Source organism: Bos taurus, chromosome 4 (genome assembly GCF_002263795.3).
Source record: "Bos taurus isolate L1 Dominette 01449 registration number 42190680 breed Hereford chromosome 4, ARS-UCD2.0, whole genome shotgun sequence".
Classification (NCBI taxonomy): domain Eukaryota; kingdom Metazoa; phylum Chordata; class Mammalia; order Artiodactyla; family Bovidae; genus Bos; species Bos taurus.
The window spans coordinates 85202658-85227665 of NC_037331.1; the positions used below are offsets into that span (position 1 = coordinate 85202658).

At 39.2% G+C, this 25008-nt stretch overlaps 1 protein-coding gene and 1 non-coding gene across 2 annotated transcripts in view; one reads left to right on the top strand and one right to left on the bottom strand.

Moving 5' to 3' along the window:
- KCND2 (potassium voltage-gated channel subfamily D member 2) overlaps positions 1-25008 on the top strand; it is a 563761-nt gene that overhangs the window by 514297 nt on the left and 24456 nt on the right. The window lies entirely within an intron of this gene.
- TRNAS-GGA (transfer RNA serine (anticodon GGA)) lies at positions 304-375 on the bottom strand. The gene has a single exon. It is a non-coding gene; the product is annotated as a tRNA-Ser (tRNA).

Genomic DNA, 25008 nt, shown 5'->3' on the forward strand with positions numbered 1-25008 from the left:
CTTATGCCCAAAGGGAAGTGTGCTATCACAATTATAATGAAACAAAACTGAGTCCGACAGCATATAGATTCAGAATTCAGTAAATTCATTAGAAACTGATATGCATGTGTAAGAAAGAGCTTGGAAACGAAGACAGAATGAACAAAATGGAATCCTATTCCATACTTAAAGTGAAAGTGAAGTTGCTTAGTCGTGTCCGACTCTCTGCGACCCCGTGGACTGTAGCCTACCAGGTTCCTCCCTCCATGGGATTCTCCAGGCAAGAGTACTGGAGTGGGGTGCCATTTCCTTCTCCAGGGGATCTTCCCAACCCAGGGATCAAACCCGGGTCTCCTGCATTCCAGGCAGACGCTCTAACCTCTGAGCCACCAGGGAAGCCCATTCCATACTTAAAGTTCAGCTAAATATCATTAAAGGAGTGACTATGTCCATAATGACAGAGAAGGCAATGGCATCCCACTCCAGTACTCTTGCCTGGAAAATCCCATGGATGGAGGAGCCTGGTAGGCTGCAGTCCATGGGGTTGTGAAGAGTCGGACATGACTGAGTGACTTCACTTTCACTTTCCACTTTCATGCATTGGAGAAGGAAATGGCAACCCACTCCAGTGTTCTTGCCTGGAGAATCCCAGGGAGGGGGGAGCCTGATGGGCTGCCGTCTACGGGGTCGCACAGAGTCAGACACGACTGAAGTGACTTAGCAGTAGCAGCAGTATGTCAATAATGAACCTTCTAGAAAAATATTTACACACATACTGCCTAATATGAATGGATAATGAGGATAAGGCAAAAAAAATCAACTTTTAGACAGGCTAGTGTCAGCCTTCTAATAATGATAAAGCTCTCTTGTGTTCACTGTGGACTATTATCAGGACTGTCCTGATGTTTTTATGTGTATCAGATAGTCTTCATAAATGCCTTATGAGAGAGGTATTTTCATTTCTTCCTTTGATCAATTCTTTCCCCAATTATCTCCTCCTCATGTCTTAACTTAAGTATTTACTACCCAAAATAAATTGGGTCTCAATACCCTCCGGAAAAGGCAATGGCACCCCACTCCAGTACTCTTGCCTGGAAAATCCCATGGGTGGAGGAGCCTGGTACGCTGCAGTCCATGGGGTCACAAAGAGTTGGACATGACTGAGCGACTTCCCTTTCACTTTTCACTTTCATGCATTGGAGAAGGAAATGGCAACCCACTCCAGTGTTCTTGCCTGGAGAATCCCAGGGATGGCGGAGCCTGGTGGGCTGCCGTCTATGGGGTAGCACAGAGTCGGACACGACTGAAGCGACATAGCAGCAGCAGCAGCAGCAATACCCTCCCCAGTTTTCTTTTTCAAAATATCTTCATATTTTTTAATAGCCCTTATCCGAATGTGTAATTATGCACTTATTTTTTATCAGTTTAATTTCTGTCTTCCTCTCTACCATGTAAGTCCCATGAGGGTAAAGAAAGTTACTTGTGTGCCTCACAGAAGCACAGTATGTTCAATAAATATAGGTTAATTAAATAAGCTCAATAAAGGTTAATTAAATAATTAAATGATGAGAAAACTGGAGCTTAGAAAAGTGAAGCCATATCCAAGTGGCAGAACATGATTTAAATCAAGCTCTGGGTGACTTCAAAACGTTTGAAATTAACCACTGTTATACCCTGCTCATGCCAGCTAGGCTACATAATTTGCAGAACTGAGTGCAGAATAAAAATTTGAGCCTCTGTTCAAAAAGCAAGGGAAAAAGTCCCTTAAAAACATTAAAATGCAAAGCTTTGTCCCTTCTTCCATAGTTTATCTTCACTTGTAATTCTTTGCTACTTATTGTGATTCTAAGTAAAGAAAACTTACAACTTTAAATTACTACCATGAATTTTATTTTTCATCTTTACACTGGGCAATATCAGTGTGAAATGCAAATATGAATATTCCCCTTATATGCAGAAACAGCAAAATTACATAGTTCATATTTCATAATTCAAATACATATGCATATTTTGGTTTTATAAGAATAGTAGAGATGCTAAACAAAATTAACTCAGTTGTTTTTATGTACCTTCATGATTATGTTCTCATTATACCCACATTGTCTACCGAGCTTGCTGATGAGTGAGGAAGCCCTGAGGGAAAAGCTTTGGGTTGCTCCGGATTGCCCTGTCTTTCCCCTTTCCTTCTGGTTATCTTCCCCATAAGTGGTCAGCGAAGGAGGAAAAGAACAGGAGTAAAAAGGGGTGTATGTGGTGAAGGTTCTTTGCTTGTTCATGTTTCTTAGGATGCCATTCCTTCTTTCTATATTAGAACCACATTCTGGTTCAAGAGGAAAGCGTGACTTTGCAGGGCTGTGAGCACCCCTACTTCCTCAGGCGGGGATGTAATGCTCAGAGCAAGATGTACTTGCTCTGTCTTGCTGAACTCCCACATAGTGTGTGTGGATCCCCCAGGAGCCTATGCCCATGGGACGTGTTATATGCAAATAGAGCAGCAAGAACAGCTGACTCCCAGGCTGTGTGCAGCTCCTCTGCTCTTGCGTGTGCTCCAGCATCCCACAGGATTGCACTTACAAAACACAATCTCAGATGGAATTAAGAAGAATTTCAAGATGGCAGCAGCAGAGCATTAAACCCAGCAGGGGGCCTTTGTGAGCACATGACCTTGTGCTCATGCAAGGTCACACACCTGTGAAGCCGGCCCTGTGCACTCCGTGTGTCCACTGTGTTTTGCTGCTTAGTACCTGATGGCACTTTAATCACACTCCAGATTCACAATAATGAATCATTATAATAAAGATCCGGAATTTCAATATACTATGAGGACAAGGAAGAATGACAAATATTTCCTAAGCCTCTTTTCAAACTCCTATTGTAACTGATAAGGAAAGCACATGCATATGTTTGCACACCAGGAATAAGGAATTATTTTTATTTGCAGACATTTATAATTGCTTTGCCATTGACTGAGCTATTAAATATTCAAATCTGAGCAGGGAGCAGGTAATTTAGTGCAGCAATATTTTCTCCTCTGTCTCATTATAAAAGTTGAATAAAAGTTAAATTATACAATAATGCAATTGCAAATATTTTAGCCAGGAGGGCATTGTACACTTCAGTCCCTTTGAAAAGAGAGACAATGATAAACAAAGTTAATTATCATCTCAGTCCTTTTAACCTGAGTTGATTTTGCATTTTGCCTTCAGTGTCCCCTGATATGAATCCCAGTTCTGAAGGCAAGTGCTCCAAACAACAAGTTTTCTTATTTACCATCGTAACTTGTGACTGTCTTGGCTTAAGCAGCCATAATAAGATTGGTACTCAGACTGTATCAAGAAAATTAACAAGCTGAGGATTTTAGCTCTGTTTGACAGATGGGAAAATTTAGTCTCATCAAGGTTAATTCACACCCAGGCTACACGGCAGCAGTAGCATTTGCACTCAGGTCTGGCAAAACATGCATCCTTACCTGATCATTCTTACTGCACTCACTAAAGCAAGAGAGATGGCAATGATAATATCTGTATGGTTTTACAAAACTAGAGATATTGTACACTTTTCCCCCCTCAGTCTGAGTTTTTAATTTACATTAATCAGTTAACCATGTTCTTAGGTAAGTTTTTTGTCTGTCTGCACTGTTTCTCACATACTTTCTGCCTTTCTGCCACTACTTTTCTGAAGATATAAATAAATGGAATATTTCCCTAAAGTGAAATTGAAAATCACTTAGTCGTGTCAGACTCTTTATGACCCCATAGACTATACTGTCCATGGAATTCTCCAGGCCAGAATACTGGAGTGAGTAGCCTTTCCCTTCTCCGGGGGATCTTCCCAACCCCGGGATCCAACCCAGTTCTCCTGAATTGCAGGAGGATTCTTTACCAGCTGAGCCACAAGGGAAGCCCAAGAACACTGAAGTGGGTAGCCTATCCCTTCTCCAGTGCATCTTCCCGACCCAGGAATCGAACCAGGGTCTCCTGCATTGCAGGCAGATTCTTTACCAATTGAGCTATCAGGAAAGCCCATATTTCCTTAAAGTGAAAGTGAAAAGTGAAAGTGAAGTCTCTCAGTCGTGTCCGACTCTTTGCAACCCCATAACTGTAGCCTATAGGCTCCTCTGTCCATGGGATTTTCCAGGCAATAGTACTGGAGTGGATTGCCATTTCCTTCTCCAAACTATACCACAATTAGAAAATTTTGTACCAAACATTTTCCTAGTTCATATATATGACACAAAAATATAAAATGTAGATTAAATATTATATTTATATACTTTTATATATTGTATGTCACATTCAATGCTTATATAAAAATGATAAATTATCAGTTGTCTAAAGTTCAATCCCTGGGTTGGGAAGATCCCCTGGAGAAGGAAATGGCAACCCACTCCAGTACTCTTGCCCAGAAAATTTCATGGATGGAGGAGTCTGGTGGGCTACAGTCCATGGGGGTCTCAAAGAGTCGGACACGACTGAGTGACTTCACTTTCACTTTTCACTTTCACTTTAAGATATATCATATCTTCTCATCAAAGATACTGATTTTAGCATTTGATAACAGATTCAAAATACTGATTTCATCAATATAGTGCATATGTACATTTAGATCGCTGTTTATATTCCACATGTTCTGTAACATTTATTATTTATTCAGTAAAACTGAAGGTCAGTATATGTTAAGCAATGAATTTAACATTGGATTTAAATGACTTGTATATACTTTTCCAGGAAGCCTAAAATAGTTTAATGTCTGTTAGCTATAAAGATATTCTTGTCCAAACTTAATTTAAGGAGCACCAAAGAAATTGAAAGAAATTATATTTTCTTATGAAAACGACTAGTACCAGATAGGCCATGGAGAGGGTCATGCCACCAGCAGGGACCCAGTAGGATTCCCTAAATTAAATTACATAAGAAAGTAGCCTTTCTTGTCACTGAGGATTTGACGCAACTCCCCTGGATTTCCTTAGGAATAAGTAAAAAATGTTAAATGCTTTTCGTGTTTTATACAAGTTTTGTTCAGATTCAACTAAGAGAATATTCTGGTTCTCATACTTAAGGGTTTAGTTTCTGGGCAAAAGGAGTTCATAACAGATTTTTCAGAATGAGTTCATTTTTTATTTTGGTTCATTTTAATATGAAGGATCACCAAGATCTGTATTTAAAGTTAGGAGCACAACTAATTTTATTTAGTCTCAGGCCATACTCAGACAACACAAGAGACAAAAAATAAAAATATATAAGCTAAAGTGGACAGCAAAAGAGCTGATTGTGTAACAAAGACTCTAAATAAGGTTAGGGAAAATTAAGAAGACTAAGTGCTTGCGCTCCAGAGTTGGCAGCTGATGTCCCAGGTGCTTCCTCCCAATTGAAATGATTAAAAGTCGATGTGATCAGGCAGAACCAAGGCTTTTTGCTCTACAGTTTGTCAGCATGGACTTTAAAAGGACTGAGATTAAAAGCACTTACTCTTTGGTTTGTTGTTGTTGTTCAGATGCTAAGTCGTGTTGACTCTTTGCAACCAAGGGACTGCAGCACAACAGGCTCCTCTGTTCTTCACTGTCTCCTGGAATTTGCTCAGACTCATGTCCACTGAGTCAGTGATGCTAGCTAACCATTTCATCTTCTGCCACTTTGCCTTCAATCTTCCCCAGCATCATGGTCTTTTCAGTGAGTCAGCTCTTCATATCAGGTGGCCAAAGTATTGGAGCTTCAGCATCAATCCTTCCAATGAATATTCAGGGTGGATTTCCCTTCCTTGCAGTCCAAGAGACTCTAAAGAGTCTTCTCCAACACCACAGTTTGAAAGCATCAATTCTTCTGTGCTCAACCTTCTTTGTGGTCCAACTCTCACATCTGTACATAATTACTGGGTAAACCATAGGTTTGACTATATGGACCCTTGTCAGCAAAGTGATGTCTTTACTTTTAAATACATTTCCTAGGTTTGTCATAGCTTTCCTTCCAAAGAACAAGTGTCTTTAATTTCAGGGCTGCAATCACCATCCACAGTGATTTTGGAGACCACGAAAACAAAATCTGAAACTGTTTTGAATTTTTTCCAGTCTCTTAGCCATGAAGTGATGGGACCAGATGCCATGATCTTTGGTTTTTAAATGTTGAGTTTTAAGCCAACTTTTTCCACTCTCTTCTTTCACCTTCAAGAGGCTCTTTAGTTGTTCTTCACTTTCTGCCATTACAGTGGTATTATCTGCATTTCTCAGATTGTTGATATTTCTCCTGGCAATCTTCATTCCAGCTTGTGCTTCATCCACCCTGGCATTTCTCATGATGTTCTCTGCATATAAGTTAAATAAGCAGGATGACAATAACAACCTTTCTGTACCCCTTTTCCAGTTTTGAACCAGTCTGTTGTTCCATGTCTGATTCTAACTGTTGCTTCTTGACCTGCATACTGGTTTCTCAGGAGACAGGTAAAGTGGTCTGGTATTCCCATCTCTTTAAGAAGTTTCCACAGTTTCTTATGACTCATACAGTCAGAGGCTTTAGCGTAGTCAATGAAGCAGTAGATGTTTTTTCTGGAATTCCCTTGCTTTCTTTATGATCCAGTGAATATCTGAAATTTGATCTCTGATTCCTCTGCTTTTTCTAAACTCAGCTTATACATCTGGAAGTTCTCAGTTCACATATTGCTAAAGCCTAGCTTGAAGGATTTTGAGCACAACCTTTCTATTGGGCTTCCCTTGTAGCTCAGTTGGTAAAGAATCTGCCCGCAGTGCAGGAAACCCGGTTTGATCCCTGGGTTGGGAAGATCCCCTGGAGAAGGAAATGGCAACCCACTCCAGTATCCTTGCCTGGAAAATCTCATGGGCAGAGGAGCCTGGTGGGCTGCAGTCCACCAGGGGTCACAAAGAGTCAGGCACGACTGAGCACTAACACTTACTTACTTACTTTCTATTAATAGTATGTGAAATAACCTCAATTTTCCAGTAGTTTGAACATTCTTTGGCATTGCCTTTCTTTGGGACTGAAATGAAAACTGATCTTTTCCAGTCTGTGGCCACTGCTGAATTTTCTAAATTTACTGACATATTGAATGCAGCACTTTAACAGTATCATCATTTAGGATTTGAAATAGCTCAACTAGAATTCCATTATCTCCACTAGCTTTGTTCATAGCAGTGCTTTCTAAGGCCCACTTGACTTCACACACTAGATTGTCTAGCTCTAGGTGAATGGCAACACCATTGTGGTTATCTGGGTCAATAAGAGCTTTTTTGTATAGTTCTTCTATGTATTCTTGCCACCTCTTCTTAATCTGTTCTGCTTCTGATAGGTCCTTACTGTTTCTACCCTTTATCATGCTCATCCTTGGATGAAATGTTCCCTTGATATCCCCAGTTTTCTTGAGGAGATCTCTAATTGTTCCCATTCTATTGTTTTCCTCTATTTCTTTGCTTTGTTCATTTAAGAAGGCCTTCTTATCTCCCCTTGATATTCTCTGCGACTCTGCATTCAGTGGTGTATATCTTTTCCTTTCTCCCTTTCCTTTCAGTTCCCTTCTTTCCTCAGCTATTTGTAAAACCTCCTCAGACAACCACTTTGCCTTCTTGCATTTCTTTTTCTTTGGGATGATTTTTTTTCACTGTCTCCTCTACAGTGTTACATGACTCTGTCCATAGTTCCTCAGGCTCTCCATCTACTAGATCAAATCCCTTGAATAAATTCATCACCTGCACTGTATAATCATAAAGGATTTGATTTAGGCCATATCTGAATGGCCTAGTGGTTTTCCCTACTATCTTCAATTTAAGCTGAATTTTGCAATAAGGAGCTCATTATCTGAGCTATAGCTTCAGGTCTTGTTTTTGCTGACTGTATAGAGCTTCTCCATCTTCTGCTGCAAAGTATAATTAATCTGATTTCAGTATTGACCATCTGGTGATGTGCGTGTATAGAGTCATCTCGTGTTTTGGGAAAAGATTGTTTGATATGTCCAGAGTGTTCTCTTAAAAAAGATTCTATTAGCCTTTGCCCTGCTTCATTTTGTACTCCAAGGCCAAACTTCCCTGTTACTCCGGTTTCTCTTGACTCCTTACTTTTGCATTCCAATCCCCTATGATGAAAAGAACAACTGTTTTTTTGTTTGTTTGTTTTTTGGGTGTTAGTTCTAGAAGGTCTTGTAGGTCTTCATAGAACCATTCAATTTCAGTCTTTTCAGCATTAGTTGGGGCATAGACTTGGATTACTGTGATGTTGAATGGTTTGCCTTGGAAATGAATGGAGATCATGCTGTCATTTTTGAGGCTGCATGCAAGTACTGAATTTTGGACTCTTATTGACTATGAGGGCTACTTCACTGAATCTGATTCATACTTGTATCCATGGATTCTATTTAATTTTTTTAAATATTTGTTTTGTTTTCCTTTGAAGTTTGAATTTCTGAATTGTATTTTTTTCAACTTAGTTTTATAGTCTAGGAAAAATATAAATGAACAAAAGAATATTAGATAAGGAGAGCAAACAGAAGTCCATAATGAAAAGTGCAAAACATTTTCACCCAAGAAAGTAAATTTTATTTGATTTTAAAATAGAAGGAAATTTAAAAAATAAATACAATAAAATAGAAGGTAATCAAAAGAAATGGTTCTCTTAAACTGAAATTTCAAAAACCAGCTACAGGTCCCTGAAGTGATGGCTGAACCTAAATTTCCTGAAGGGTACAGATTCAGGATATACCTCTATTTGCTTCTTGAAAGACATTTATTCCACCGGCAAGGTCCAGAGTACTGGGTTCAGATTTTAGCTCTGCCATTGATAAGCATACATGGCATCTGCTTGCAACTGGCATCATTTGTAAAAAGAGTCAAAAGACCACATGTAAGCCCCTGGAAGAGTGTGAGGTCAGGCCCACCTACACCTCACTTCTTTTGTGATTGTCCCTGCAGATACTTAGCCCTTTTAATCCTACTTTCCTTTATCTGCAAAATAAGGGTAGTAATAATACCTCCCCAATGATGGGATTATGTACTTTTTAGAAATATGATTTGTAAAATGCACCAACTCTTCTCCAACAGCAGAGTCCACCTGGATGAGATGATTTAGAATATAACCCCCATCACAAATTGGAAAGTAGAAAGAGTGAATATGCTTATCCCCACATTTTGCAGAGGAGCGGTCTCAGGTTCGGAGAAGGCAATGGCACCCTACTCCAGTACTGTTGCCTGGAAAATCCCATGGACAGAGGAGCCTGGTAGGCCACAGTCCATGGGGTCACTCAGAGTCGGATACTACTGAGCAACTTCACTTTCACTTTTCACTTTCACGCATTGGAGAAGGAAATGGCAACCCACTCCAGTGTTCTTGCCTGGAGAATCCCAGGGACCAGGGAGCCTGGTGGGCTGCCGTCTATGGGGTCACACAGAGTCGGACATGACTGCAGCAACTTAGCAGCAGCAGCAGCAGCAGCAGTCTCAGGTTAGATTATTCACTCCATGTCCACAAATCTGGAAGGAGACAGGTCTGAACTTGACTGCAGGTGTTCTGACTCCCTGTCTTGTCAAGATTAAAATAAAATATCTCACAATCTTGTTGCTTCAAATAAAATTCTTTCAACTGGGAAACACTAATAAGGGGCATATTATGCTAGTGTTTGATAATCAGCAATGGTGGATTCTTATTTTTAGCAAAATCCATGCAGATTTCACCCCTTGGCAAATGTATGCTCAGAGATGGCCATGACTCCTGACAAGAGTCACCAGAATAAACCCTTATTCAAATGTTCCTGTCATCTCTCACTAATCTGAAATTTAACTGCATCTGTTTTTTCCTGAAATGAACTAAAGTGCCAGCTGGGACTCAAAGACCTTATTGTCATTGGGAGATTCTGCTATAAGGTTATTAGTTATGTGAACTGCACAGCTAAACTGTGAGGGAAAGGACTTTAAAAAGCCTGGATAGTGGTGATGTACTCCTCTTGGTTTGGTTAGGTTTAGTTTTTCTGGAATATGTATGTATGTGTATGTGCTCAGCCATAGGGACTCTGTGACCCCATGGACTATAGCCTGCCAGGGTCCTCTGTCCATAAGATTCTCCAGGCAAGAATACTGGAGTGAGTTTCCAGTTCCTCCTTCGGGGTCTTCTTAACCCAGGGATTGAACCCATGTCTCCTGTGTCCCCTGCAATGCAAGCAGATGCTTTACCACTGAGCCACCAGGGAAGCTCTAGTCCAATAACAATATTAGCTTGATAGCAAGCATTTTTTCTGTATGATAGCTTATTCCAGGAAAGCTCTAGAATTAAAATAGGTTTTTACTCATATCCGGAGAGTAGTAGATCTTTTACTGTGCTTTCTTGAATACTTAGATTATTATTTAATCTCTAATGCTAAGAGATAGTGAATACAAGAAAATAAAAAATTTGATACATAATTCTGAATCCTATAGTCATAGGACTATAAGCTAAAGGACTTATAAAGGACTACTAAACAAGCTCACATGTTTTCTTCCTAAAAATTGTCCTTTCCTTCCTTCATGCCTCCCTTGAGAATGGTACTAATATGTTCAATCCTCGAGAATTTTAATTTACCACCTAAAGTTAATCAGATAAAGCTTCTTTTATATGATAAGGAAGTTCTGACAAAGAAAGCAAATTACTATTTCTATCTGATTATGTAAGTAAAAACATGTGTTGTTATAAATACAATGCAATTAACATGTAAAAAATGTTCAGTTATAATTCATAGATTCATTTTGTTATAACCCAGGATGAGCCAACATTGTGCCTGCAAACGGCTATCCATGGAAACAATTAATTACATTGATTTGGTTTGCCAGTTGCTATTTCTCATCTTTAAACTCTTTTTACCCCCAGAATTGTATACTAATTTGTAATCACACAAATTTAGCAATATTCAGATGCATTTTGTCTGCTCCTTCTGTATTATCAGTTTTCTCACATTTAATATTTATGGTACTTACCTTCCCCTCAGAGGTATGTTCTCATATGAAATAGAAGATAAAAATGGAAAATCTCATCACAATAGCCATTTATAACTTTTGGGAATTAAGACGTCTTTCTGTTAAGATTTTGAGTTTATAACAAGCACCCATTTTTAATTAGAGAGCAGAATGCCATATATTAATTTTTCATGTGAATTAAATATAAATTAAATCACAGAAAAACTTTTTGGAAACACCAAATAGCTCTTAGGATAATTAAAGACTTACTGGGATACTAGGAATCAATGATTGTAAATCAAGAACTTAGAGCATGAAGATGATGCAGACCAAATATACCAAATAGACCTCTCATTCAGCTCTCTGGCTTTCTTTGGCATTCACCTTTGGGGCATTAGAGACGGAGCACTGCCATAACTGAGCAAACGACTAAAGAAAGAGGATCTTGACTGATAGAGGTCGTACTGTGGACTCATGTCTCTCTGCTTACTAATAGCAGGGATTTGGCAGAGTATTTAAAGTAAGATTCTCTATCTTGTCCCAAAGTTAGTTCTACCTTGCTTTTTGGTTTGTTTTGTTTTATGTGTGTGTGTGTGTGTGTGTGTTTAAATATAATTGTTAAGGTTAGCTTATAAAAAAAAAGAAAATTGGTAGTTGTGTAGCCTGGTAAAGTGAGATTTTTAAGGTTTGTTGTACTTCTCTGCAATTACTTGTACTTTTCACATCCAATTATCAAAGAATAGAAACTATTGCTACACTTAACTCTCTGCTTCCAGTTAATAAATCATAACTGCTGGCTGCTGAATGATTTTTCAAAAAAGATATAAATAATGTCATTTCGATCCCTGGGTTAGGAAGATCCTCTGGAGAAGGAAATGGCAACCCACTTCAGTATTCTTACCTGGAGAATCCCATGGACAGAGGATCCTGGCAGGCTACAGTCCATGGGGTCACAAAGAGTCAGACACAACTGAAGCAACTTAGCACGTACTTTTGTTTCTTAGTAGAAAAGTTGTACAGTTCAGTTCAGTCACTCAGTCATGTCTGACTCTTGCGACCCCATGGGCCACAGAACCCCAGGCCTCCCTGACCATCACCAACTCCAGGAGCTCACTCAAACTCATGTCCATTGAGTCAGTGATGCCATCCAACCATCTCATCCTCTGCCGTCCCCTTCTCCTCCTTCCTTCAATCTTTCCCAGCATCAGGGTTCTTTCAAATGAGTCAGTTCTTCTCATCAGGTGGCCAAAGTATTAGGGTTTCAGCTTCAGCATCAGTCCTTCCAATGAACATTCAGGACTGATTTCCTTTAGGATGGACTGGTTAGATCTCCTTGCAGTCCAAGGGACTCTCAAGAGTCTTCTCCAACACCACAGTTCAAAAGCATCAATTCTTAGGCACTCAGCTTTATTCATAGTCCAACTCTCACATCCATATATGACCACTGGAAAAACCATAGCCCTGACTAGATGGACCTTTGTTGGCAAAGTAATGTCTCTGCTTTTTAATATGCTGTCAAGGTTGGTCATAATTTTCCTTCCAAGGAGCAAGCATCCTTTAATTTCATGGCTGCAGTCACCATCTGCAGTGATTTTGGAGACCCCAAAAATAAAGTCTCTCACTGTTTCCATTGTTTCCCTATCTATTTGCCAGATGCCATGATCTTAGTTTTCTGAATATTGAGCTCTAAGCCAACTTTTTCACTCACCTATTTCACTTTTATCAAGAGGCTCTTTAGTTCTTCTTCACTTTCTGCCATAAGGGTGGTGTCATCTGCGTATCTGAGGTTATAGATATTTCTCCCTGCATTCTTGATTCCAGCTTGTGCTTCATCCAGCCCAGCCTTTCTCATGATGTACTCTGCATATAAGTTAAATCAGCAGGATGACAATGTACGGCCTTGATGTACTCCCTTTCCTATTTGGAACCAGTCTGTTGTTCCATGTCCAACTCTAACTGTTGCTTCCTGACCTGCATACAGATTTCTCAAGAGGCAGGTCAAGTGGTCTGGTATTCCCATCTCTTTCAGAATTTTCCACAGTTTATAGTGATCCACACAGTCAAAGACTTTGGCATAGTCAATAAAGCAGAATTAGATGTTTTTCTGGAACTCTTTTGTTTTTTCAGTGATCTAGCAGATGTTGGCAATTTGATCTCTGATTCCTCTGCCTTTTCTAAAACCAGCTTGAACATCTGGAAATTCAAGGTTCACGTATTGCTGAAGCCTGGCTTGGAGAATTTTGAGCATTACTTTACTAGCGTGTGAGATGAGTGCAATTGTGCAGTAGTTTGAGCATCCTTTGGCATTGCCTTTCTTTGGGATTGGAATGAAAACTGACCTTTTCCAGAAAAGTTGAAAAGAGGTTAAAAGAGCACCTCACGTGCATCATAAGAAAGATTGTAGAGCTTAACATTAACGCATGGTTCCGTAGCTCCACATCTTTAGTTAATGGTACCATGTTTTAGTGGGGCTTCCCAGGTGGCACTAGTGGTAAAGAACCTGTCTGCCAGTGCAAGAGACATAAGAAGACACGGGTTTGATCCCTGGGTCCAGAAGATCCCCTGGAGGAGGGCATGGCAACCCACTCCAATATTCTTACCTCAGGATCCATTGGGCAGAGGAGCCTGGTGGGCTACAGTCCATGGGGTTGCAAAGAGTCGGACTGGGCCGAAGCTACTTAGTATGCACGCACACCATATTTCAGTAGGTACATAGTGATGAGTCCTCATAGGCACCAAAATGTTCCCTGATTACATTAAAACCAACATGTAGCTGTCTGTGTGTTTCTTTTTCTCACTTGCTAGCTTTCCTGAAAGCCACCTATCTTGTGTGAGTTTTGTCATTAATTAATAATTACGGAGTTAAACTTATATCTTAGCTAATCAGTTTGGTTTTTGAAAAACTATTTTGTTTTAAATGTGAAATTTGTTTGATAAATAATTAGCCAAGAGAACTTTCCTACTTCCCTACTCACTTAGTAAGCCTAGGCAAAATTCCACACAAAATTATATTTCCAGGCTAGCAGGAGCTCATAATTACCTAGATTCACCCTTATTTCAAATCTTCTGTAATCTCTGGGTGTTTCAACAAGAAAGTGTCATTCAGATGATAAAAACTTGTTTCCATATCTTATTCCTTCTAAAATATAAAATAATTAGCATCAAACTGTGTATAAACAGTAAATTAAAAACCATGAATAGAGTTAGAAAATTATATTAAAACTTGTTTTTTCTGGTTTCATTTAATCAAATTTCATTTAAGGAAAATGAAACATGTTGGCCACATTCCTTTTTTTGGCTTCCCTAGTTTAATTTGCTTATTGGGTTCTTCACTCTCTTCTTTGCACAGAGCAAGGTTTCATAAATACATATTGACATGCCCACTGTAGGCTTATACGGAAGGGCAAATTAATCCTCCATTGTGTAGCAGTCAAGTCCTATTTAGTGGTTTGTCTACAAAGATCAATACAGGGTCTCTAAGGCATAATGGCTGGCTCCATTCACTCCTGCTAGACAAACAAATGCCCTTTTAAAAGTCAGTTCACGAAAAAAGCTTTTTCTAGGCACAACCAGCCCTAGGTAAAACTTTCAAACAGTCCAAGTTTGGATTTCAGTGCTGCAGGCTTCATTGCTGGGCCTGATTTCCATATTTGAACCATTTTTTCCCCATTACAAGTGCCTTTAAGAAGCGGTTTGATACATAAATTTAATCCCAAAGAGATACAAATGAGTTCAAAGGCTTAATGTGTTAGCACTCTCAAGAATAGTTGTATTTCAGCCAAGAGAAGAGTTCTTAGGCAGAATAAGTCTCTATGGTGGAATTCAAGTAATTCAAAGAGCATGAGAGACAGGAAGTAGCCAGGAAGGTATCTGAGCATGGTCATAGGCAGGGACTTACTCCACCTGCTTATAAGACCATTCCTGCTGCTAACACTTGTCGGAAAGCCTCTCATTATTAACATATTCTTTCTCTTTATTGTTTGGCTCACTCTTTTTTTAGCCTTCTAGACTCAATTCCAATCGACCTACTTTCCAAATACTTGTGGGAGTATTTCTCAAGTATGCTCAACTCCTGATGAATCCCAGAATTCTTCTTGTTACAGTGGTAATCATTGCATTATTATTTCCTATGTAGCCTCTCTCCCTACTAGAAGTCACCTAGAACAAGGTCTGCCTCTTTTAGTCTCCCTCTGCCTTCCCAGACTTAGCAAAGTGCTTGGAACACAATAAATTTTCCTCCTACCCACTGTACCCCAAATTAGATAAAGAGTTGGCTGCCACCAGACAATCAATCCATTTCCCCTTTGATCTGCTGCACACTCATTGACACCAGGCTTCCAGTCGTGGGTAGAGTGGGCTATGATGGGAAGGGCAGATGAGCTGGGAAAACAGGGGCTCCTCTATTCTTCCCTCCTAGAAGGTACATTTCCTAAAGTCAAGAATTACAAAATATGTGAAGAAATATGTATGACAGTATTGAGGAAATATTTCCTTGAATGATTTCAAGCTCTTCCACAGGAAAACAACACTTAACATTTCCAAAGTGAGTTGATTACACAAAGAATGGCCCCTCTAAGTCAGAGGTTGATAAGACACCACCCACAAGTCCAACACAGCCTATCTCCTGTTTTTGTACCACTTGTGGTTTTAGAAGACTATTTACGTATTTAAATAGTTGGTGATGGGTTTAGTCACTAAGTCATGTCTGACTCTTTATGACCCCATGGACTGTAGTCCACCAGGCTCCTCTGTCCACAGGATTCTTCAGGAAAGAATACGAGTGGGTTGCCATTTCCTTCTCCAGGGGATCTTCCCGACCCAGGGATTGAATCTGGGTCTCCTGCACTGCAGGCAGATTATTTACCGACTGAACCACCAGGGAAGCCCATTTATTTAAATTGTTAGGGAGAAAAATCAAACGAAGAATATTTATTGACACAGAATTATATGAAATTCAAATTTCAGGGTCCATAAATACAGTTTTTATTTATTTATTTATGGACACAAATTTTTATTGGATTATAGTTAGCCTCATTCATTTATGGATTCTCTAGGGCTGTGTTTGCACTTTGAACAGTTGTTATAGAAGCCACATGTCCTGCAAGGCCTAAAATATCATCATCTTGTCCTTTACACGAAGAGGGCTCTAAATGAGCATATAAGAAATAGTGTGTGTGTGTGTGTGTGTGTGTGTGTCCGTGCACACGTGTGCTCAGTCACTCAGTCATGTCCAACTCTTTGCCATCCCATGGACTGTAGCCCACCAGGCTCCTCTGTCCATGGAACTTTCCAGGCAAGAATACTGGAGTGGGTTGCCATTTCCTACTACAGGGAATCTTCCCCATCCAGGGATCGAAATGACATTATTTACATCTCTTTTGAAAAATAGTTCAGACACAGTTGCCTATGAGGAAAAGAGATTCTTTAGTGTTGAATAAAGAAAACCATTGGGACATCCCTTCTTAGTGTGAATAGTAGAGGTATAAACAAGATAATTAATGACGTTTTCAGTAGAAGTTAGATAAAATAAAACATTGCAAACAATAACCTCAGGCATCTTGGAGGTAAGAGAAAAAAATACACAAGTATTTAGAAACCTAAAATAGCAAGAGTTCAATTGCTTATTTATTACTCTAACTTTCTTCCTCAGCTATAAGATCTTTGGGGAAGAAAAAAGAACCAAGTATTGAATTTATTATCAGTACCTCACTCATTATAGGAACTTTATAAATTTTTTAGTAAGAAAGGGAGAGAGAAAAGAAAGGAAGAAAATAGATTTAAGAGGAGCATTTGCTTTTAGCTTTTATCATTCACTTTAACTTAGTTTTTTCTTTTTTATATGTGGAAGTTCACTACCTTAAGTGCTTTTATCCAAGCAGACAATTTTATTTGTATGCGTAAAACCACTAGCAAATGTATTAAAGAATATTTCAAGGAATGTTACTCATGCTGTTTCAAGTTTCAGCCTCATTTTCTCAAAGTGAAAAATCAAGCACTGTTGATCACATAGTGACTGCTCTTTGAGGTTAAGGCCCTGTGTTATAAAGGCTTTAACTCTACAACTGTAAATAGTTATCTTAAACACTCATTAGTGGTAGAAACAGCAAGCTGTCAAACAAATTTTAAGAGACTATTCTAGCTATCCATGTTAATGACATCTATAATGGAACCGCTATATTCTTTCTTGTTTTTAATTTAAAGCACACATTGTATATTATCATTTTATTGCCAAAACCCACATCCACAATCTTATATTCACTTTTAAACATAAGAATATTTTTTCTGTACTCAAATTTATAACTAACAGCCAGGCTCTATCATGTTTAGCTGTAGACTTTCATTACTATAATAAACAACAACAACAAAAATAACAACAACCAAAGCAGATGCTTCTGCTACAAACAGCCTCACAAACAACTAAATTGTGGAACTCTCTTCATCTGGGAAGGCAATTTGTTTTTACATCTCTTCACCTGCCTTTAAAATATGCTTTAATTTATTACTAATGGCATTCCCAATGATCTGCTGAAGGATGCAACTCTGAAATGATTTATTCTAATGAAGAGCCTCTTGTCAGCACTTACTTACCACGAGGCTTGGAAGGCCCAAGGGACCAGATATTATTACATACTGTGCCCAGTATCATACAAGTAGAGCATTTTACAATCATCAGATCTAATTGGACATCTTTATAAGATTGCTTTATGCTTGGCATTTTTTTCCCCTCACTCTGTCCAAATGGACGTTTTGGTTCTTTAGTTTACAGTGGGTTGAAACACACACCTTTGATAGAAACTGAAAAGCCTCAAGCCTGCCCTAGCAGGAGGTCCGACTGCCCCTTATTCCTTAAGGTACGAAGCCTGATGTGCTTATGACATTTCCAAAAGCAGGATGACATGACATGACACGTGGCACTGCTATGCAGAGAGGTTCTATCAGTCTGACTACCAGGATTCTAATTCTGGTCAAATGTAATTTGCTGCTTTTAGGGGAGTTCTGGAGTCAGTCAACCAAAAAACAGGTCTGTGTTTGGGTCATAATAACTTGAAATCAGGATGGACCTTAGCAGTGTGCTGTGGTGAATGCACAGAGACCTGTTTGGAGGGGAAAAGCCCTAGCTTCAAGTTGGATTTTGCCTTTTATTAGCTAGACCCTGTGGGTGCATGCTAAGTCTCTTCAGTTGTGTCCAACTCTCTGCGGCCCTATGGACTGTAGCCCACCAGGCTCTTCTGTCCATGGGATTCTCCAGCCAAGAATACTGGAATGGATTACCATGCCCTCCTCCAGGGGATCTTCCTGACCCAGCGATCGAACCTGTATCTCTTATGTCTCCTGCATTGACAGGAGGGTTCGTTACCACTAGCATCACCTGGGAAGTCCTAGCTAGACCCCATTGTTGTTCAGTTGCCAAGTTGCATCTGACTCTTCACAACCCCATGGACTGCAGCACACCAGGATCCTTTGTCCCTCACCATCCCCCCGAGTTTGCTCAAGTTCACTTCCAGTGCATTGGTGATGCCATCCAACCATCTCATCCTCTATTGCCCTCTTCTCCTTCTGCTTTCAATCTTTCCCAGAACCTAGTGGGCTTCATTTCCCAGGCTGGCTTGTGATCTGATGTTCTGCAGGGTTGTCCAATGGGAGATTGGAAGGGGATGGGAGAGGAGTCAGGTTTCCTTCTTTGCATCTTCTAAGGCAGCAGCTAACCCTCTTCAGTGGCTCTTTCTTCTCAGAGGCTCTAAGGACCCAGCTTCCATTAGGAATTTGCTCTTGAGGTCAGCAAGCTTTCTCTTCCTTTGCCCCTGGATCAGGAAGATCCCTTGGAAAAGGAATGCCTTCCTTTTCCTGCTACCACCCCCTGGGTTAACCTTTAGTCCTGTCTCTGCAAACCCACCACCCCACCCCAACCCACCCCCATTGTCTGCTCCCCCACCATGAAAATAATTCCATTCATTAAGTCCATTCTCTTATAAATACTTGAGGTGGCTTCTGCTTTCCTGCGTAGACCTTGAATACAAACAATAGTATTTTAAAAGTGAGATATTGTGCCTATAATCTAATCTCATTTCCAGAAAATTAACTAGATAGGAAAATGCAAAGAGATGTAACAAAAATATTAATATGCTTGGAATGTGGGATATATTCTGGAATTTTTTAAACTTTAATTTCTAGTTTTAACTTATTTTTACATAATTTGTTTCCTCTTTTCCTTAAAATGAAACCTCAGGCAAATAATATTTTATAGAATTTCTTCTTAGTTGGTTTATGTTTTAACAGATGCACCATTTTGTTTCATTTTAAATTGTTTAAGCTAGATCCTATCAGAATGCAAACACAGGTGAATTTTCATACTGAAATCTGACCAGTTAGGACTATAGAGATAGAGACTTATGTTTATTTAAGACCCTTCATTTGTGTTTATTCAGAATAGGCCTTAACTTACGTAAGTAGTAGAAAAAAAATGATCATTTATACAAATGAGCTTACATACAAAACAGAAAGAGACTCACAGACTTAGAGATGAACTTATGATTCCTGAGGGGGAGAAAGGATGGGGTAAAAAATAGAGTTTGGGATGGACACGTACACCCTGCTATATTTGAAATGGATAACCAACAAGGACCTACTTTTTAACACATGGAACTCTGCTCAATATTATGTGGCAGCCTAGATGGGAGAGGGGTTTGGGAGAGAATGAACACATGTATATGTATGGCTGAGTCTCTTCCCTGTTCACCTGAAACTGTTACCACATTGTTAATTGGCTATACTCCAATACAAAATACAAAATTTTAAAAAAGATCTAAGTTATATTACTGGATACAAGCTTTTTTCCCCTCTGCCTATTATATAGATAAAACAAAAAGTTTTAACATGTAGCAGTGTGCCAGTGGGGGAGAAGGCAATAGCACCCCACTCCAGTACTCTTGCCTGGAAAATCCCATGGGCGGAGGAGCCTGGTAGGCTGCAGTCCATGGGATCGCTAAGAGTCAGACACGACTGATCGACTTCACTTTCACTTTTTCACTTTCATGCATTGGAGAAAGAAATAGCAACCCACTCCAGTGTTCTTGCCTAGAGAATCCCAGGGATGGGGGAGCCTGGTGGGCTGCTGTCTATGGAGTCGCACAGGGTTGGACACGACTGAAGGGACTTAGCAGCAGCAGCAGCAGCAGCAGTGTGCCAGGGGACGTGATTAGACTTGAAACATGTCTAATAATTAATTTATAGCAATTTTTCACCATCTAAGTTTTTTAAAAGGATGATTGTGTAATGAGGGGTGGGTGTTTAATATTTTGGGGAAACATGTAACTATTATATCCTTATCAAGGTCATTAAATAACATAAAGCAGAACTTCCTTAAATTTGCTGTACATACAACTTAGGCAATTAATTATAAATTTTAAAATTTACTGTTAAATTATAAAATTTAAAATTTGCTGTACATACAACTTAGGCAATTAATTATAAATTTTAAAATTTACTGTTTCTTACTGTTAAAGAAAAAAGGATGAATTCATCAATGCTTTACTATCCTGAGAAGAGGTGAAAGAATCTAAACACAAAATGAATATAGTATCTTCATTCAATTGTAGGAAATAACTTTGCCTCACATTGAACAGAATAGAATTGTTCTCCAAAAGCATCTCTAATGTAAATATAGGTCTTTGGAGTCTCATCAAAATCAAAGTTTGTTTAAGGATATAGAAACTTTCTAGGTTAAATTGAAGACCAGAAATATCTGGCTGTCTTTGGGAGGTTAAATCACAGCTCCTCCAGTCTCACTTCCTTTTGTATTTAAACAGCTGTGACTATTTACATGAGGCATAATTGTATTAAATCATTTATGCTTAAAGAATATTGAAACTTTTAACAGGAAAGAAGTAGCTTTCCTGGTCAGTGACCAGGCTGAGTGATGCATAGATAGGGAAGTTACAAGGCAGGCATCCAACCTGGCTGTATGACTTGGAGAAACTACTCCATGTTGATGAGCTCCAAACTGAATTCTCACCTTCCCTACAAGACAAGAGAAGCCCAGCCTCTGCCCATGGTCAGCTGAGTGAGGGGGGCCAGGCCATTCCTGGGATTACCTTTAGATAATACAGACAGAATGTGCCCCTCCTCCCCAAATTCACTTGTTAAATCCTAACACCCAGTGGGATGGTATTTGGAGGTGGGGCCTTTGAGAGGTGATTAGGTCATGAGGGCAGAGCCCTCATGAACAGGATTAGTGCCCCAAAGAGCTCCTTCCCTCCTGCTGCCTGGTCCTCACAAAAGGCAAAAGAACAGCCATCAGTGACCGAGGAGGTGGGTTCTCACCAGACACTAGAGGTGTCAGCATCTTGACCTTGGACTTCCCAGCCTCTAGATGGCAGCAGTGACACAACTTGTGTTTGCAGCATCACCGTTTCCTGAGACGCTGCAGCTGCCAAAGCAGAACCTGACTCCCTAAGCACATCTTATGTCCAGTATAATTAGAACTGTGCGCCTTCTTTTCTGTAAAATTTAAGAACTAGATAATATGTGGCAAAATTATTAAGCCTTCCTGGGCAGAATTAGAAACAAAAGATGTGTTAGGTCATTACTGGATAATCTATAAGTAATTTTTAAAGTATGGCTCAAAATAAAATATGTAAATACTTGAAGACATCTCAAAGGTACCTTGAGGCCTATAACAGCTAACAGGTCTTAGACTATAAACTCAGGTGGAAAAAAATAAAAACTTTCACAATAAACATCTTCACTTCATGCTTTTATTTTGCCCAACTGAATTCTCCTCTAAGACTTAGGCTTCAAGCAAGCTCCTGGAGACCAACTCCTCCTTCTTCCCATGACAAAGGCACTTAGGAGTCTGAATGGATTATAAATAGTGAATAATTTTGGTGGTGTTAGATATCAGTGGCTGGTTATAAGAAAACAGACTTAACGAGCAGAACTGTCCAAATGGCTTTGGGATTTGTCTCCTTGGGTGGCAGCCTGCAGTGTAGCAGCAGTGACTTGGAAACAGGAACAGTGGGGCACTTCCTCCAACAGATTTACCTTTCAAAGGACAGGAAGAGATGGAAGCAACAGCAGGAGGTAACTGAAGAAAGTTCCCAGTGTGAGAGTACCTCTGACAGTGTTAAAGATGAAACCCCTTGGGATGCACAACCAGAACACACAAAACTATGAAAACTGGTGACATCAGCCCACAGCCAAAATGATCAGGTATTCGCTGGGACCTTGACTTTGCTTGAAGTATTAACTATCTTCTGATGGAAGACAAGCCTATCTGCTCCAATATACTCCCAGGGCATAAGCAGATAGACCTTGTTAAGAAAAATGGGCAATGCTCACTATCTAAGATTAGCAGCATCCTCAAGTAGAATACAGAGATGTGGAAAGACTCAGCCATCTCCTAGGATGACATGTGAGATTCAGAGAAGCATGAGTCATATTTGTTCAACTTGTTGGGCACTTGAGGATTGCAAAATCTGTCAAATTTGAGGGGGTTTGTATTTTGAAATTCTGGCTGGATATATGTTGGTTAAGCATGTGACAATGGAAAGTGGGTAGGAACTGAAAAGTGTCAGGTCTCTTGACTTCTCTGTTCATGTAAAATCATGTAGGTTAAAAATAATTCCTCTGGGTATAAAAAGTAAGGTTAATTGACAGGGTAGAACTAGGTTATTCTGGGCACATCATATAAGTATCTGAAGAGGAATTTAGACAAATTGAGGAGATGAGTTGGTGCTGGGTCTGGAGAAGAAAAGGAAGTCTGGTTAAGAGAAAATAAGAGCAGGAGATGTATACTCACCTTCACTCCCTGCCATTATTTATTGTTTACCATCAGGCTCTCCCTGGAGGATTTATTTAAACCATAAACATTTATTGAGTTTCAACTACTTGCTCAGCTCTTGGACAAGGTCTGTGCTAAACTGGGTTTATAATGATGACATGATCCTTGACCTACTGGACCTCCTAGTTTAGTGAGAGAAAAAAGACCTGTACAAAACTAATTGTGCTTTATTAATTGCCAGCAACATGGGAGGCATCTGAGACAGAGGATATTACTTTTATTGGACAGAGAAACTTGTCAAGAAATTCTTCAAATAAGAATTGATGCTAGAGCTTTATCACTGAAAATTAGGAGTTCACCCAAAGGATTTATGCAAAGGGGAGTATTCTAGAAATAACAATATATACAAAGGATAGAAGAATGGAAGGATTCCTCTAGTACATTCCTAGTACATTTCAGTAATACAAAGTTATTTGCTCCGATTACAATATAAGGTTTGTGGGGTGAGCGGTGGAGGATGGGATGGGAGAGTCATGAAGAACTGGGTGTATCATGCTAAGAAGCTGGAGCTTTTTCCTGCAGGTGATGGAGAGACAATGAAGGCTTTCATGCAGGAGAATGACATGATCAGACTCTAAGATATGTGAGAGTGAAAGGATAGCTCCAGGCAACAAAGACTAGGCTCCAAAAGCAGGGGAAAGTATTTCCGGTGGTCCCACAGCTGGGCAAGCCAGCTCCAGGTGTTTGGTTTTGTTTTGTTTTTCTATATGCATGCTCACAATAATCAATGGTACATGTATTTTCATAGCTTTTTAAAAAAGAAAGAATACAGTATGAGAAAGTGGGCTCTGACAAGAATTCTTTGAAAGTTAAAAAGAAAAAATTTTCTTTAAAGATTTGTAAAGGCTTTTACTAATGATACTCACTTGGGTAACATGTTTTATCAGTATACTGGGTCATAATCATATGCTTTATTTGTAGCCTTTAAAGTATCATTTGATCATATAGTAGGCTAGAAACAAGAGAAAACGAAAGAAGTCAGAAAAAAAAATTGTGTTTGAAAGAGGCACAAGCTGGAGAAAGGGTTAGTAAGCCCTACTGAAATCTCATGTTGAGAGCTTAGTGCATAAACGGGAATAAATGTGCTAAAAGAATCTCCCTCATCTCCTCAGTTTTCCCCTTTAATTTCCAAACCTGGTCCTTTAATTTCCCCTAATTTTTTCACTAAAAGTCTTGGCTAAAGGGCTTCTTATTGAAAATAATACTTTAGTGATATCTCACATTACAGAAATTTACTTCTCTTTCTACAAGAAATAGAACATGCTGTCAGAATTCTGGTCCCTCTTTTTGGAAGCACCTTAAAAATAGATAATCAATGAAACTGGTAAGGTTTTTGTCTTGTTCAACTATTTCCAGAGGAATAAAATGCCCAAGATATATCCTAAATATTGAATGTGTGTAGGCAAAGATAAGGAATCGGTGCAGGCAATTTACTGGAAATACTTCTCTCTCTTTCCTTCAGTTTGTGAAAACCAAAAAAGATCCTGGTTTCTACTTTCATTTAGGCTTTTATGCCCCCTAGTGGATATATGGTATTTCTGCAGCTATAAAATAATGCTGTGATTTTTACAGCATTTCCTTTGTGCAGTGTGTGTTCAAATTGCTTACACTGACAATTGATATGCCCTTAAATAATCAAATTATAAATTTTGAACATTATTTGGAAACTCCACTTGTGATAATTCAATAAAAGCTTCAAAAATTTTCAGTAAAATGCCTATGAAGACTGAGACTATCATGGAGTTCCCTGACTCATCTGAATTTTATCCATGAGTTCCTTAAGAATCCATGGACTCCTGGCTAGGAACGTCCAATAAAGGGAGTGTGGGGTTATGCTAAGATTATTAATGTTGTAAACAGTAGAAAAAGAAAAAAAGAAAGATACGCTTTTTAAAAATAGCTCAAAATTTTGGCTTCAATTTAAAGAAACAAGAGAGTACACATATTACTTGAAATAACTATATATGTTAGATAATCCAAAAAAATATCAAACTTTCTACACAGCCAGGATAGTATAGTGATTGATCCTACAGGAAGAGAGGTGGAAGCAAAATCAAGGCAGCTCTTTTTAGGCAAACATTGATTTTAACATGTCAAAGAGAAATCTGTCTATTGTCAAAGTAATAGCAGGACCCCTCTGGCAAACAAGTTCTGTACCATAAGCAGGTGTTATATAGTAACACTTTTTTTAAGCTGTTTTTTATTTGCAAACATTGCAGCTACCATAAAAATTATCCATCAAACTGTGATCCTTATAGAATAATAAGTTGAT